Source organism: Pongo abelii, chromosome 5 (assembly GCF_028885655.2).
Source record: "Pongo abelii isolate AG06213 chromosome 5, NHGRI_mPonAbe1-v2.0_pri, whole genome shotgun sequence".
Taxonomy (NCBI): Eukaryota; Metazoa; Chordata; class Mammalia; order Primates; family Hominidae; genus Pongo; species Pongo abelii.
In genome coordinates this window covers 56809694-56826141 of record NC_071990.2, presented here as the reverse complement: position 1 = coordinate 56826141, position 16448 = coordinate 56809694, and the positions used below count along the sequence as shown (strand labels likewise).

Here is a 16448-nt window from a genome sequence, read left to right as displayed (position 1 = left end):
CTTTCAACTGAGTTGCCTTTCCTGCTTTCCTGGCAGTCCCTTATTTTGCCTCTCTCCTCGCGCTTCCCTGGTCTTCCTTCACCCTCGTTTTCAATCCTCAATCGTGCATTTTCTGATGCTAGCAGGATTTGAACTGAGTGTTTCCACCAGGGCGACACTAGCAGTTCGCCCTTCAAGATCCAGATCCAAAATCCACCCTCTGGTCTTCGGCCAAGGAAAGGGGGCGGGTGGGGAGCGCGAACCTTATCTCCCGGGCTCCGCCTCCAGGGGGCTGAGAGCGAGTTTCTGAGCCTCTGCGCTCTGCACTGGCCGCTGCAGGGAGAACGGACTCCGGGCGGAGGGCAGCCAATCCGTTTCAGCTCAGGTCTTGCTCGGGTTGGGCTTGCCACTGCCTGGAACCTACCTGTCCCCCTGGCGCAACACTCAGCTGGCTGCGACGGCAACCCCGAGCCTGGACACTGCGCCAGGTAAGGAGACACCTCCTACTCCCCCTCTCGCTGCCAGAATGACATCTCGGGGGGCCTCAGGGCTGGCCCTCCAGGGGCTGCAATTTGGCATTTTGGGTTTCCTGGGGGTTCAGTCTTCTCCCTGCGCCAAAGCAGTTGTTGAACCGTCCGGTGAATTCCGCGCCCAGCTGGAGGCTGAGATGTCAGGATTTGTCTTGCAAAGTTACTTCATGTTAATGAATCTTGGGAGGTTCTCTGGGTGCAGATTCCTGCCTTGGAGTGTTTGGCTTCTGAGTACGATAACGTGCGTTGATTTACTCCCCTGAGCTCAACCCCACCCTCCGCTTTTAGCTTCTTGGAAGGGTCTCCAGCGTCCACACATGGCGCTGAGCGCGCAGAGCTGTGGGTCTGGGGCTGTGTTGGGTGGGCCAGAGGTTCTTTGTGGCTGCTGCATTATGGACTCATTCCGGGACCTTTAAAAAAATCGGTGCTTGAGCAGCACCCCAGACCAATTACTCAGAATCTCTGGGGGTGGGACTTTGAGCATTAACATATTTAAAACTTTTCTCAGGTGATTCCAACGTGCAGTCGAGTATAGAAAGCAGCGAACTACAGCAGTGATTTGCTGTGTGGCATCTGGCCAGCAGCAGCAAGCACCTGGTAACTTTGAGAAATACAAACAAAATCTAGGGCTCTAGCTCCGCCCTAGACCCACTGAACCTAAAACCCTGAGGTGGGGCCCAGAAACCTGTGTTTTAATGAGCCCTCCAGGTGACGCTAGTGCTTGCTCAAGTTTGAAAACTGTTGGGTTGGACCTTATTTAATCAGAGAAGACACCTGCAAATTTCCCTCCACCAAGGGAGGAGGCAACAGACCACTTTTCAGAAAAACCTTAGTTATTTATTAGTAGAGTTTTGCCCATATTGAAAAAAAAAAAGCATACTGGGGACTTTGAAAGATCTTATAAAGGGGAGACTTAACCATCATCAAAATAATTTTTAAGCAGTAGAATTTGCATACTTGCTTTAGGAGAGAATAGGAATTTTTCCTTTTCTAAAAGTTGAAATGAAGCCAAGGAAGAAATATACATGAGTCTTCCAGCTGTAATAACAGGAATCTTTGACCCCTGATGAGATGTTCCTGGATCATCACTGTCATCAGTGCAGGTTACAGAACTCATATGCAGTATTTTTTCTTTTCCTAAAGCAGTTGAGGGTTTAAGGGATTCATGCCAATTCTTTTTAGTGAAAGGGAATTCAGTGTTGCAGGCCTCTGGATTATTGTAGTGGACCATTTTTTTTTTCTTTTTATAGATATCTGAGATTTCAAAATTTTGGCTAAAATAGTTCCAGCTGTTTCTAAGCCATTAGTACAAAAATAGAATGACTTTGCAAATGGGCTTAAATGGATTAGAAATCTGACATTGGATAAGAAAATCTAGAATAGGCATGACTCCAATCCCAGCACATGTGTGCTGTAATGAACACAGGGCTAACTGTACCAAGACTTTCTGTACAGAGAACATTTATTTTCCAAACTGCTTTTTTCTGTGCCAATTTGTGACTGAGGTATATAAGCTTGTTAAGGGTTAGGTACTAAGCTTGTATTTAGAGAATTTGGGGGAAATTTAGATAGTGGTTAGGAACAGGAACTTTGGTCTGAGGCAGACCTGGGTTCAAGACCTGCTCTTCTGCTTCTCTGTGCTCTTGGATAGTTGCATAGCTTCTCCAAGCCTCATTTTCCTCATGTGTGAAATGTGGGGCATACTAGTACACTTACCTCATAATTCACATTGTTGTCAGAGTTAAATAATGCTTCTAAAGTGCCTAGCATGGTAAGTTAAATATTTGTTAGCTCAAAATACAAACTCATGTATACACACCATAAAACAACATAATCCTCAAACACCTTAAAATAAGATCTATGTTGACACATGATTAGATTTTTATTTAAATACCAACTGCACCCTTAGAAGGTGACTATATGGACATCCTCAAATTATCCTTATAATTTTATTACATACTTTATATGGAACTTTCTGGAAAAAGTTTTAGATTAGCTTCAAATCAATAGCCTAGTTTTTCTTTAGTCACTGTGGTGGAGGATTTCACCTTCTGGTAGCCTTTATAATGTATTAACATTCATATTTAAATAGCCGTAAAATCTGGTGCTTCAGAATACTTTTCTTTATAAAAGAAAATCCAAATGAGAGAGCATCTAAAAGTGGCATGGTGTAGTCTCCAGGAGAGCTAGTTTAGAAGTACTATCTGGTGTTTCTTAGGTTCTTAACAGAGTGAATAAAGGAAACCCTATCCAGTTACATCATGATTTGTTCAAGAAAATATAAGAGAAAGCAAAATGAGGACACAGAGCAAGGACAAGCCTAAACTGGCAAAAAGAGTAGGTGAGGTAATGAGTCCTTTTCTTCCTTAGCTGCAATAATTTCAAAATGCTTCAAGTCACACACACACGCATACAATCAATTCCTTTCACATTATTTGATTGGAACTGATCTCTATTATCTTCTTAGGACCAAGTAGATCTAGTGAAAATATTTATGGTATTAATGCCGAAAAAGATGCCAAATGATTCTGTACTTTGAAATTAATTTCCATTCTCTTTTATTTTAGCGATAAGTTGAATAGTGTATTACTGAGAATGCCTTTTATGACTCATCTGGCATCTTTAAATGCAAGAGGTTGTAACCTGCCTATTACCAATCTTATATGCCTTCTATAAGACTAAACATAAAGCAAGTTCCGGCATCTAAGCACTTCAGTAAGTCCTCCATTGAAGAAATCAGATCTTCATTAGGATACTTTAAAAATTATAATTTAATGTTATTAAAATGATTAGAATTAGAATTTAATGTTATTAAACCAAATGTAATTCCAATTTATTATAAATAGGGTTTCCTATTTGACTCACTGTGGAAAGAGGAGTAGCTGTGGGGATGAAAAAGAAGGTCAGAGGCATACCTATTAATGGGAAAAATGGAGACATATAGGAGCAAATTCAGATTCTCAGTAATCAAATGATGTGTTCTGGATAACTTAACTGAAAAGCTAAGAGAGTCTATGATGTTGCAATTCAGAGTGACAGATGGGGCAGCACTGCTTGCAGTGAATGGCCAACTAGGAATGATCAATATTGCAGTGCCCCACAGTGACTTTATGATTCTCCTCTCATAGGTATAGGGTCCAGAGCAGATATAATCGTAAAGAAGTTGTGCTTGGTTTACATAACCTGGCTCACTTAGAAATGTTTTGATGAGGGTTACCTGGCATTCATTTAGGTTCATTTTCAGGGCCCTCTTTGTTCCATAGTGGATGGTTTTACTATTAAGGTCAATCTTGAAACTGTTGTGAGTAAGACCTATCACAGGAAATGGATACGTGTTTTTATTTTGTATTTATTATCTTTGGATTATATTTCTCAGCATGCAATAGTAATTTTTTAGTTTGCTTCATTACTATTCTTGTGAGAAACAAAGTTGAAATGTTTATTTCTGGTACATGGTCCAGTCTCATAGGAAGAAAATGAACCATGAGGCTAAATTCCCCAACTTTCTGCATAGACTCTTGGTTAAAGACAAGGTACTCTGCAGCCAGACTGCCTAGCCCTGAATCCTGACCTCATTACTTTCTAGTTGTTTAAACTTGGACAAGTTACATAATCACTTTTTGCTTCTGTTTCCTCATTGGTAAAATTGGGATAGTAGAACCTACCTCAGTAGGGCTGTTGTGAGGAGTAAATGAGTTAACAAATGTAAAGTTCTTAAAACAGTGCCTGGCTCATAGTAAGTGCTTAATAAGAATTTGCTATTATTTTACTTTGGGCCTTAATGAATGCTTTAAGCTGAAGCTCTCTTTTCTGTTTTCACCTCTGAAAGTGAGATCCTAAAAGGAAATAGTAATTTAGGTTATTAATTTGGTGTTCATTTCATGATTTTTCCGTTTTATTTAATGGGATAATTTGTCTCAGAATAAGTGAAGTACTTAAAGTTTCTCAGAAAATAATAAATTTAGAACAACATTTTTGTAAGGTCCCAGTTGATACTACTGTGGCTGGCCAGAGACCACATCTAGGGAATCACTGCTTTAACCCACTGGTTCCCAAACTTGACTGGACATTTGAATCACCTGAGAACAGTTTTTTAGACTGTGTTCTGTGTTAGAATGTTTGAAATTTATTGTGAAAAGAGTAAAGTAATCATGTCATTTATAAAGAGAGTCCCTGGAACATATCTACACACTAACTATATCCATGGGATTCTCATGTACTCATAGAATTTTTAGAATGGTTAGGGATATTAGAATTTGCTTAATATAAATGAGGGAACAGGTTTGGAGATGTCATTCTTAGCCAAGGGCTCATGAAGAGTTAGTGATGGCACTGGATAACAATTCATATTTTTTTAGTACTTTAATCCTACTTAGTACATTTTTCATTCAACTGTCTTGCATTCCAAAAAATCAGATAATGTTGACAAAGAGACGCGCAATCCAACTTACAGAATACCACTGGAATACTATAGTTATACTTGTTCCATTTATCCCAGTTTAATTTCAGGGACATTTACTTAAAATATTTCTTTAGTTAAAGAGCGCTGAAAGCAATATGTTTACAATGCCAACAAAATAAATCTGAAGTTATCAGTTGTGAAAAGGATAATTTTTTCACCTTTGTCACTTCAAAGAATTCAATATAATTTTTTCTCCTTGTTGTTTCTTGGACATTTTGGTTTTCACCAATGAAATACTCAGATAAATCTTTGAAAATTTCAAGAAACATTGACAATTTTCTGAAGTCCAAGCTTAGTGACCTTCTGGGAATCCTGCCAGATGCTTGTGTTTGATTCACTGCTTAGTTTTTGTTTGGACTTGTCTTGTTTTGATCTAGGTCAATTTAGCCATGATTGCAGTGTTATGCTACCCCTTAACTGTTTGTTTATGTACTCATTGGTGTCGAGAAGAAAAGACTAAGGACCAAGAAAAAAGATTTTTTTAATTCAAAGTAAAATGTTCTAGCGAAGTTTGAGCTTTTTAGAAAGTTCTTTTAAAAAGATTCTTTGGAATTTTAGTCTTTTGCATTAATTATGTAATGGAGTAAATAAAAGCACTCAAAACTTATTTTTATATTTTTATGAGAACCTTTAAATTCATAGGTGATTCAATGGAAACAATTTATTAAAATATTAAATTAATATACTTTAACATTTTTAGACCTTGTTGTATACGTATTTTGCAACTTCATTAGGAAGAGAGAGTTTGGTTCCACTTATAGGGTGTGTATAGGCATGTGTTTTCCAGCAGTACTCAGAAGATGGAATATTAAAGATTAAACAGGGAGGAACATTCCTTGTTAGTGTTCAGCCATTCATCAAATAACTATTAAGTGTCTACCAAGTGGCTGGCTATCTTAGGTAAAGGGGATTCAGACAAAAAGTTGCTAAAGTCTGTTTCAGAGAGTCTATTAATAGCCAATCTGCTGTTTCTTTTTTAAAAATGAAAAACTCCCTTCAATTTATTATTAAAAAATAATATTTTGTAAATACCTTGAACAATGTAGAAGGCAAAATGCTTCTAATTTAAATTTAAAAACCTCAACAAGCATAGCATGATGTATCACTGGATTTCTTAAACCATTTTTGATTGTCGTTTGACATAATACTATTTATTAATCTTTAGAAAGTGTTCAATGTGGTTTGAAGTAATGTCTTGGCAACAAGTAGAGAGATTATCCCAGAGAGAAGCATTGTGGAGAAGGTAAATACCCAGGGTCCTGAGAATCAGGCTGCTCTCCACCGTTTCCCTATTGATCATCACCTGTTCTCCTTGGCAGTTTGCCTTTGGATCATTTTACAGCTCTTTTACTTTTTTTCTCCCTGTTCAGATTCCTCGTTAGCTAGCAACACTAGGCTAAGTTTTGAAATGAGATAAAGAGAAATATCAACTGGGGAAGAGGGATGATATGTGTCTTAGTTAGCCCAGGCTGCTAAAGTAAAATTCCATACAGCAGGTGGCTTAAACAACAGAAATTTATTTCTCATGTTCCTGGAGGCTAGGGAGTCCAAGATCAAGGTGCCGGCCAATTTGGCTTTTGAAAGGGCTCTATTTCTGGCTTACAGAGAGTGATCTTTTTGTTCTTTTCTCATGATGAAAAGAAAACAAGCTCTCTGTCTATTTATAAGGGCCTACCAGTCCTGAGGGCACCAGTCTTGTTATCTAATTACCTCCCAAAGGCCTTGTCTTCAAATATCACCATGTTGGGAGTTAAGGCTTGTACACATGATTTTTGAGAGGGCAGCTTTCAGTTCATAGCAACATGATAATTGTTTTAACCAGAGTGGTATAGGAATGGGCAGAGCTCCTACTTGGGTGCCTATGGAATGGGGAGGGAGCAGGGTTGAAAAGGGAAAGTAAGATGCAGAGCTCTTAATGGAAGCAGAGGCACATGGAACCTAATTCAAACTTTTGTATTTTTGTAACGACAGAAAACATGTGAGTGTGAAGTGTGAGCGATAGGTACCTATAATCTAAATTATGTGTCATTTCTACACTACTATTTAGATAATATTAATATTGACATGTCAAATACTAAATAAAGGCCAAGAAGACCCTGGGCCAGGAAATGGCTTCTCATCCAGCCTGCCACCAACTTACTGAGATGCTGGAAGCTTAGAAAAGCCTGCAGTAAGGAGAGTTAGACAGGTGTGCTTGCAAAGTTCTCTTTCATTTCGCCATTTGTTTATTTTTCTCAGTTAAAAGCACCATTAGAACATCATGGAACATCTAAACATAGAAAGCCATCATGGAACATCTAAAGGGTTGCATCTGAGAGCATCTCTATATAGAGTTTAAGTCAGCATGAAGTCATTGGATCCTTTAGGAAATCGGTCTACTGAGAAATGTAGAGTTTATTTATTCCTAAGATTCCTATTGAGGTATATCTCAGTTCATTTTATGCTGCTATAACAAAATACTTGAGACTGGGTAATTTATAAAGAACAGAAATTTATTTCCTCACAGTTCTGGAGGCTGGAATCTAAGATCAAGGCACTGGCAGTTCTGTTGTCAGGTGGAGGCTGCTTCCAGGGTGGCGCCTCATGGCTGCACCCTCCAGAGGAAACACTGCGTTCTCACATGGTGGAAGACTAAAGGAAAGCCAGCTGAAAGCTGCCTGAAACCTCCTTTATAACAGCTTTGTATTATTCTGTTCTCACACTGCTGATAAAGACATACCTGAGACTGGGTGGTTTATTTAAAAAAAAAAAAAAAAGTGTAATGGACTCACAGTTCCATGTGGCTAGGGAGGTCTTATAATCACGGTGGAAGGCAAATGACACATCTTGCCTGGTGGCAGACAGAGAAAATGAGAGCCAAGCAGAAGGGGTTTCCCCTTATAATACCATCAGATTCGTGAGACTTATTCAACCCCATGAGAACAGTATGGGGGAAATCATCCCCATGATTCAATTATCTCCCACCGGGTCCCTCTCACAACACATTGGAATTATGGGAGCTATAATTCAAGATGAGATTTGGGTGGGACACAAGCAAACCATACCAGGCTTTAATCCCATTCATATTGGAGGAGCTCTTATGGCCTAATCACCTTCTAAAGGCCTCACCCCTTAATACAATCACATTGGCATCTTGTAAATTTTGGAGTGGACACATTGAAACCATAACAACATACTTGAATGTTCACTGAAGATGGATGTTACTGTGAATGGTGAGTAATAACAGCTTTTTCTTCCAAACAAATTGTAAACTCTTTTTCATGATGACTAAACAAATTTATCTTTGACTTCTAATGTGGAAATTATATAAAAAATTTTTTTCATTGGTCTTTCCAACACTTGAAAAAAAATTTTAAATTTGAATTATGGCTTTTTGTTGGAAATCATGTTTATATGAGTAATCAAATTATATTTTTGAGCTCTAAATTATATGTTTCCCAAAATGTTAACAGTTGTGTTTGGGTTGTGAGGTGGTAGCCTTTTTTATGCTTTTCTTTGTTTTCTCATGTGTATTTTTAAATACATGTATTATTTTTATGATGCAAAAATGAATACTTAGATACATGCTTTGTATATGGAAACATTTGGGATTATAATTTCAAATTCCCATACAAGTGAGAGATAATGATTGTTAGAATGTGATTGATTCATGTTCCTATAATTCATAAAGTACACGTTGTGCCAGATGTAGACACTAATTAGAGATGTAACATCTGGTGAAAATGAAATAATTATTTCTAAAAAGCAGAAAATATTATTACTCCTTGTGAATGCAAAAAAATAGTTACATACTCTGATACATTGAGGCCATATAGAGTAATAGCTAAGATTATGAATGTTGTATGGTTGTGGCTCTGACATTTACCACTTGTGTGACTTTGTGCATGGTGCTTGACCTTTTAAAGCTTAATTTGGTATGTGTCAAGTGGGTATTCAGAGGACCTACTTCATAGTATGGTCAGAAGGGTTAAATAAAACAATGCACATAAACCCTTTGGCATAAGGGCTGGCAGATACAAAGTACTCAGATTAGTTCAAATTAGTTATTATCATAAATAATATTCTCCTAAGCTTTTTCACACTTACATTTGAATCCCTATGTTTTGGAAAGCTTGTTGCTTCTTTAGGTGAGAATATTCTTCATGTAACTGAGGACCTAGAGCACAGGCAGATCCAGATTTTAGCCATTATCCACCTTGTACTTGGGAGAGAGAAGTGAGAATGTGGGAGAAAGGTATCTGCTGAAGGTGGCAGGGCAGTGGCAGCTCTAACAGAAGCTTTTGAGGTAAAGCTCTGTGGCCGTAGGTGTTGATTCTGGGGTCCATGAGGCTGTCAGTCTTTGCTGTAATGGCACAGTTGCAGTCACTGTGGTGGTTGGGTGAGACTGAGGGTATCCTCAGGTCTTGCTTGTAACTGCAAGTGGTCTGTGGTGATCTCCTGGATTTAGCAATTGTGGAGTCTTTTTTTTGGAAGACTGCCCCGAGTTTCAGCATCCACTGCCTTCTCAGCAGGTGCCTTCATGCTTCTGCTGTCCAGATTTGCTGTAACAGTATAGATATGCATCATTTTATCCATTCAACAAATATTTATTCAGCCTTTACCATAGATTAGATGAGGGGCTAGGGATGCAGCCCTAAATATGACATGATTGCTGTCCTTGAGCACTCAGTTTGTTAGTCAGTTTCCCCTTAGATTCTCTGGATGCCATGATTGGTTGTCATATCACAAGGCTCCCAGCCCTAATCAATTGCTGCTTATAGTAGAGTACTTTGAGCAGGTTGTTGATTGTTTCATACCCGGTAATGTGAAGGCTTATAATTGGAATATGTGGTTAGATCTATGTTCTCCTCAAAACTGTGGTGAAGTCTGTATATGTAATGTACATAAATTTTTACATGGTATTTAGACTAACCACGTAGTCTATTAAGCTAAAAATAAAACAAAAAAACCATAATTGAATTGAATGAACTGAGGCTTTATAGAATAAAGCTGTGGAGGCACTGGGCGAATCAGAATCAATTACTTTTAGACTATACATCTCAGAATACTAGAAAAAATGTGAATATTTTTGACCTCTGATTCATTCTAAATTAATTAAATGAACGTCCAGTTGCCTCTGTAGAATAGTTAGAGCCATTTATGTATGTATATTTCCTTAACTGTGCCTCTAAATATTTTTAATTTTCAGATGGAGAGTGTAATTTCACATTGGACATTTTTGGCCAGACTTATGACATTATTAAATGCTAAGGTTGACTAATTTAATAAATGTACATTTTAAATTATTCTATGCCATTTTGGATATGGTTGCTAAGTTGAGTTCCAAATCTCCTTTCTAGTAACCTGTCATATTTTTGAGCCTTTGGCCTAAAGAGCCTAAGTGAGATTAGAGAAGCAATTATATTTTTACATTTTCAAACTTGATTTGAACACTAATGACTTCATTTAAAACCTAAATGTGTTTATGCTTTCTACTTTATCTACTCTTGCGTTTTATCCCTAAGGATTATCATTTATCATAAAGTTAACTGAGGAAAACATTTTCCTTTTTAAAAATTTCATTGTTTTAGTATTGCCAATGCTTAGACAGGGCAAACCTGTTTTACTCAAGGGAGTGTCCTCAGGTAATCAGGACGGTATAGAGCTGCAGACTTTTCAAGTTGCAATGAAGAAGACATGTAGCCCTGGTTCTTTAGAGTGCACTACTTTGCTACTGTCTTTTACTGTAGACTCTAGAGAATTTTAAAATTTGGCTTTTTTTTCCTTTCGAATTTTTCTTTTCCTGAGATTTCTGTTTTCTCAGAGCCATCTATTGATAGGTTCTCAAGTAAAAACAGGGAGAAAAAGGCACATTTTGCTCTCATTCTTACATTTTGCTGTAAGAATGGATTTCAGTTTTTATAACCATTGTTTTCAATAGGGAGTTGAGAAGTTTTAAATGGAAAAATATAGAAATTTTAAACTATCAAGATGGAGAGGCACCACCAGGAACTCCCAAATAGCCATTACTGTATATTTCATCACTTTTGCAGCAAGGAGGTATTGTCAGCTGTAAAAACATTGAATATATGCCATATGAAAACAAGAAAAGCAATGAGTAGACAAGTTTAATTTCAGTGGCCATTAGGTACTTAGTAGATCAAGGAAAGCCATAGGCAGATTGCTTATGATACAGTTGTGAGATGGACTATTTTAAATACAATTTTTAGAAAGCAAACTAATACTCTGTTTAATTGAGTTCCATATGGTCTAATGCTAGAGGTAAGCACTGTGGAAGATATGATCTGTTTTTGTCATGATTTGCTTCATGGAGGAGATGGGGCTTGACCCAGCCTTTTGAAGCATGCTTCAGTTTGAACAAATGTTTCTGTTTAGACACACTCTAGTTAATACAAGTCACAGGGCTGGCAGTATCTTACAAATTGTTGTTTGTGATACGAATATTGTTTATCCCAACAATACTTGATGCCATCACCCCTCCCTATAGCATACATATTGAGCCTACTTTCCAATACCAAACACCTCCAATGATGGGAAACTTTCTATTTTAGGGAAATCCCCATCTATTGAAAACTTTTTTCTTAAACTGAAAAACTTCTCCCTGGAATTTCCAGGCTTTGGACCTAGTTGTGTACTCTGGGAGTGACAGAAACAAGCCTTATTTCTTTTTCCATGTTCCTAGCATTTGAAGACAGCTAATATGATGCCCCAAGTGGAACATCATATTCTGAAACCACTTCTTTGAGATGGTTTGTATTTATATCTCCACTCTGGTCAACCTTCCCTAAACACATTCAGTTTTGATATCTCTGGCCATTGATTGCTTAATAGAAAGGATGTAGCCCTGTTCTTTCCTCAATGTAGTTCAAGAGCAAATTAATTCTTGACAGCTAGTTTACACGAATGAATTCAATTTGGCATCAGCTCAGACCATTTAGTCAACTCAGACCTGCTGCTGTTAAGCCACTTTATTCCTAATGAGCATTCTATAATCCAAATTTTAGATCCCAGAAGTTTTGTATTTCTTTTGAATTTTGCCTTGTTGTAGTGGTCTATTATTTATTCCGTTGAGATTTTTTTTGTCCAGTCTTCTATTCCATTAGTTAGTCATCTTTCAAGGTTTGCTTCGTCTAGAAATTTAATTTGCAAGCCATCATCTCCCTCATTCAAATTATGAATAACCAATTAGACAGGGAAAATCATAGAACTCTAAAACATACCACCAGAAACCTCCTACCAGGCTGACATCAGGTGTTATTCTTCATTAGGGGGCCATTTAAATAGTCTTATATCCAACTTACATTAATTCATTTTCGTTTTTGAACTATTATGAACAGTATTCCCCTGATGTCAGCCTAGTACAGCTATCAAAGAAGTACAGGTTAGTTTTATATGATCTATTTTTGGCACTTAGCAAGCACTGCAGAGTGTTCAGTGACTCATTCCTTTTGTAAGTTTTGTAAGTGTTCACAAATAGGAGTGAGGCTTAGAACATTAAACAATCAGAAAAGCCAGAACATCAGCCAATTGGAGTGGGTTCAGATCCAGTCAAAACAGATGTGCATACACAATCTGTACAGCAACCCTGCTTTGTACCAGCTGAATATAGGCCTGGTTCACAATTGTTTTTAACCTTCAGGCTTGTGGGCTTTACCAGAGGCATATATATGCATTGATATTCATAGCTATTTCTGTTCCCTTTTGCCTCCCATTTCTTTATTGCATATACAGATTACTTATACCAAGTTTCTGTAAGTTTATGGTGTTTATTACCTAGACCCTGAACATTAATCTATAAGCCACAAATTAAGGTGTGTTTTGAGATAAGGCTTAGAACTATGAATGGAAATGGCTTATTTAAGGGACTCAATATAACTTGCCTAGTAGGAATGGAAGGTTTAGGTGTAGAGAAGTAGGAAATAAGATATTTCAGTATGCAGGAACTGAAGTCCTTGAGTGGAAGCAATCACTGGAGCAGGGGAAGATGTTGTGTTTTCTGGATGAGGGGCAGTGATCAGTTGGCTAAGAATACATTTGTCAATAGTCTGCCAAAAACAAAAAGGCTAAAAGAAAATGACCAATCAGGAGAAAGGATAGCTTTTAAGAGAAGAATATGAGAAAGCATGAGAAGAGTGATTAAGAGTGTGTGATTTTGTAAGCAGAGGAAGATAAAGGAGAGAAGTATGAGAGTGTGGGTGAGGAAGCTATTGAATTGGGAAATGAGGAGGTCATTACTCTTCAGGTGAGCATTTCCACTGGTGATGGAGATGAAAGTGCAATTTTTTTGTATTTTAGAAAAAAAATCCTAAATGTGTACTATTAGGGAAAACGTTGCCTTTTGTACTGATTATGAAGCAGTGTTAAAAATGATGTTTAACAGTAAATGTGTCTTTAGAGATAATAGAAAATATAGAAAGTAAATAACTATAGAAAATGTTCTTGACAAAATATTAAAAGAAAATGGTTATAGTTTCATAACTTATTTCTTAGGAAATGCATCTTATATAAATATGAAATATTCCTTTTTGATCCTGTTTAATACTTTTGCTTTGAATTCTATTTTTTATACTATATTTATTTTCTTTTATTAGTATTTACCTAGTAAATTATATTTCTGCCCCTTTATATTCAACATATTCTGTCACTGAGTTTTAGGTGGATTTCTTGTAAACAGCATATACAAAGACTTTAAAAAACACAATTTCAAATTTTTCTGGATTCCAAATAGGCAAATTTAACCCATTAAACTTTATTACGATTGCTAATATGTTTGGACTTTTTCCTTGAAGTTTACTTATGTTTTCTGTTTTTACCATGCTGTCTTGTTTTTTATTATAACAATTTTTTCTGTTATTTGGAATTGTTTGCTTTATTTTCCTTCTCTACCAGTTATCTCTGGAAGTTATAATCCTATTTATATCATAATTGTTATAATTACATTTCTACATATTAACTAAAACATATTTTCCTATTAATGGCTGATTGGTATCAATTACCCCCTCATTGTTTTTTAGCTTCACTTTTGTGATAAGAAGTCTCTAGACAAGCTAAACTTTATTTCTTTTTAGGCATCCTGCCCCTCCCCCAAACACTTAGGATTTTTTTGCTCTATTCTTTGAATTATAACTTTTCACAAAAATATGAAATAGGTCTTTTTTTTTGCCTATTCAAGCAGCTTGATATTTGTAATGCTTTTTGTTTGAAGATTCAAATGTTAATTTAGCACTGAAATTTTTTCCTTTACCGTTTCTCTCCTATATTTCTCCATATGTCTCTTTTTAGTTTTTTCTTCTGAATATTCTTCTGAAATATTTTGAAAAATCTGTGTTCTTTTGCATTGTAATCTGGTAGAATTCTTTAACTTGATTTTTCATCTAGTTATTTCCATCTTCAACTATATCCATTATTAAGTTTTTAATTTTCTAAGATACTAATTGATTCTTTCTCTTTTTATTCACTAATATTCTTACATATATATTTGAATATATCAATTAGATTTAAGTGAGTCCTTTTCTTTTTACTGTTATTAACTTTTTCTATGGCTGTTAATGTATTCATTGAGTTCATGGGTTTTTTCCTGTTGATGGTTTTTATTGATATTTGTTCACTCTTATTTGTATGCCTATTTTTGTGTTTGCAATTTTGTATTTAAAACTATCTGGAGCTTGCCACCAATAATTATAAAGTTGGGCAAAGTATTAGTGTCTTATTTATTGGATATGGCTGCTTCTTCTCTTGGGTTTTGTTAGTGGGAAAGCTACCTGGGGCCTGTCTTGTCAATCTAGTCTAAGTGCCCAAACTCTTAGATTACTGTGGGTACAAATACAAAGAGTTGCACAGTGTTCAAGAGGCCATTCTTCCTCATTTGTGTAAAGTATATCCTTCTCCGAAGGGCACCTACCTCTGTCAGAGCACTTTTCTTCCCCCTGCTCTGAGAATTCTTTTACTTCCAGCTCTGAGTATTGTTGTTCTTCTAATTTTCCCAGCAATATAGGCGATGGAGTTGTAGAGGTATGACTTTCAGTGTTAATCTGACAATATTCTAAAGCACCTGTATTTATAGAAAGGAACAAGAGTCATTTTGATATCTGCTTTATTACCTCTACTATGTAGTGAACATTTTGGACCAAGCAATATGTGGCTCTGGGGATCTTGTTTGCAATTTCTTCTGAAAAGCATTTGGATGATGTAGTAAAATAAGAGCATCTCCTTTTGGATAAAGTCTGACATATTGTAATTCTGAGACTGCACTTGGCACATGCTTGAGAAATGTCTGTTTTTCAGGATGAACGAAGTCCCGTGCAGCTGTTTCTGCTTTACACTATTGAATCTGAAAGTCTGTATAACAGAACGTAACTAACTGACTTTGGAGTGAACAGTGAGATAGGAGAGTTTCCCACCTCATGAATCTCCTGCTTTGTAGGAAGCAAACTTGATAACAATACTGTCTTGAGTTTATACAACATGACCCCTTTTAGAGATCTGTTCTGCAAGAATTTTTCGAAATATTTAATGACAGTATCAATGTTTGTAATTCACTTTGTTTGTCACACTAGTCTAACATAGCAGAGTTTAAAATATCTTTTTAAACATTGCATATTGTTCTCGTTTTCTAAGATGTGAGGCAAAATATTTACTAACTAGAATGTTTTTTAGTTCTCTTGAGTTGCTTTTTCCTAGGATGTTTTCATTTTTTACTCAGTTGGAAGTATAGTATTGTCAATTTTCAGAATGCCAGACATAGTTTTATTCAAATATAAGAATAAGACACATTCTAGTGCCCAATTATATGTCTTCCCCAACTCTCCACAATTTAAGGTTGTGTGTACTAGTTCTCTCTTGCCATCCCACTTGGCAGATAGTCAACATTTGACTGTGGTATTCATTTGCTAACTTTTTTTGTGTATGTTGAAAACAATGTCAAATAGTTTAAGAAATCTCATATATTGGAGTCCTAAACCATATACTGCAAGAATTCAGCTGGATTTTTGAAGTGCTTGTTACTCATTTAAAAGGAAGAACATTTTCATGGGATTATTTTTCATCTTGATAGCTTAGCAATCAAAAAACTTATGAAAGGAGAATGATCTGAATGTTACCGTATATATCTTTGGAGCTCTTTAAAAGTAATAGAACTAGGGATAGATATTATAATTTTGATCGTAAAATGTTAATTATAGAAAAGTCATAACATATTAGATCTAGTGGATCCAGTTTGAATAATGAAAACAAATGACTTTTTTTGCAGCTTTAGAAAGCTGATTATTAACCATGTATTTACTAGTATACATAATTAGTAAAATATTTAAGACAATAGAACTATAGCCAATTGTAAATGGAAGAGATTCTCAAATTTGCTTATCTTCTCAGCCCCTGGTTTTACAGAGGAGATACTGAAGTCTAGCCAGGCTTGTTTTCTTGCTCAAATTCCTGCAATGTCTTAGTGGCTTTGGTTGGGATACAGAGAGTCTAGTTCT

The 16448-nt window shown here is 36.4% G+C and overlaps 1 protein-coding gene across 1 annotated transcript in view; it reads left to right on the top strand.

Annotated features, from left to right (window-relative positions):
• Positions 1-273: 273 nt before the first annotated feature.
• Positions 274-16448, top strand: part of COL21A1 (collagen type XXI alpha 1 chain) — a 202408-nt gene continuing 186233 nt past the window's right edge. Inside the window, exon 1 of the mRNA XM_054557654.2 lies at positions 274-467. The gene's annotated coding sequence lies outside the window, so the exon portion shown is untranslated. The remainder of the gene's footprint in view (positions 468-16448) is intronic.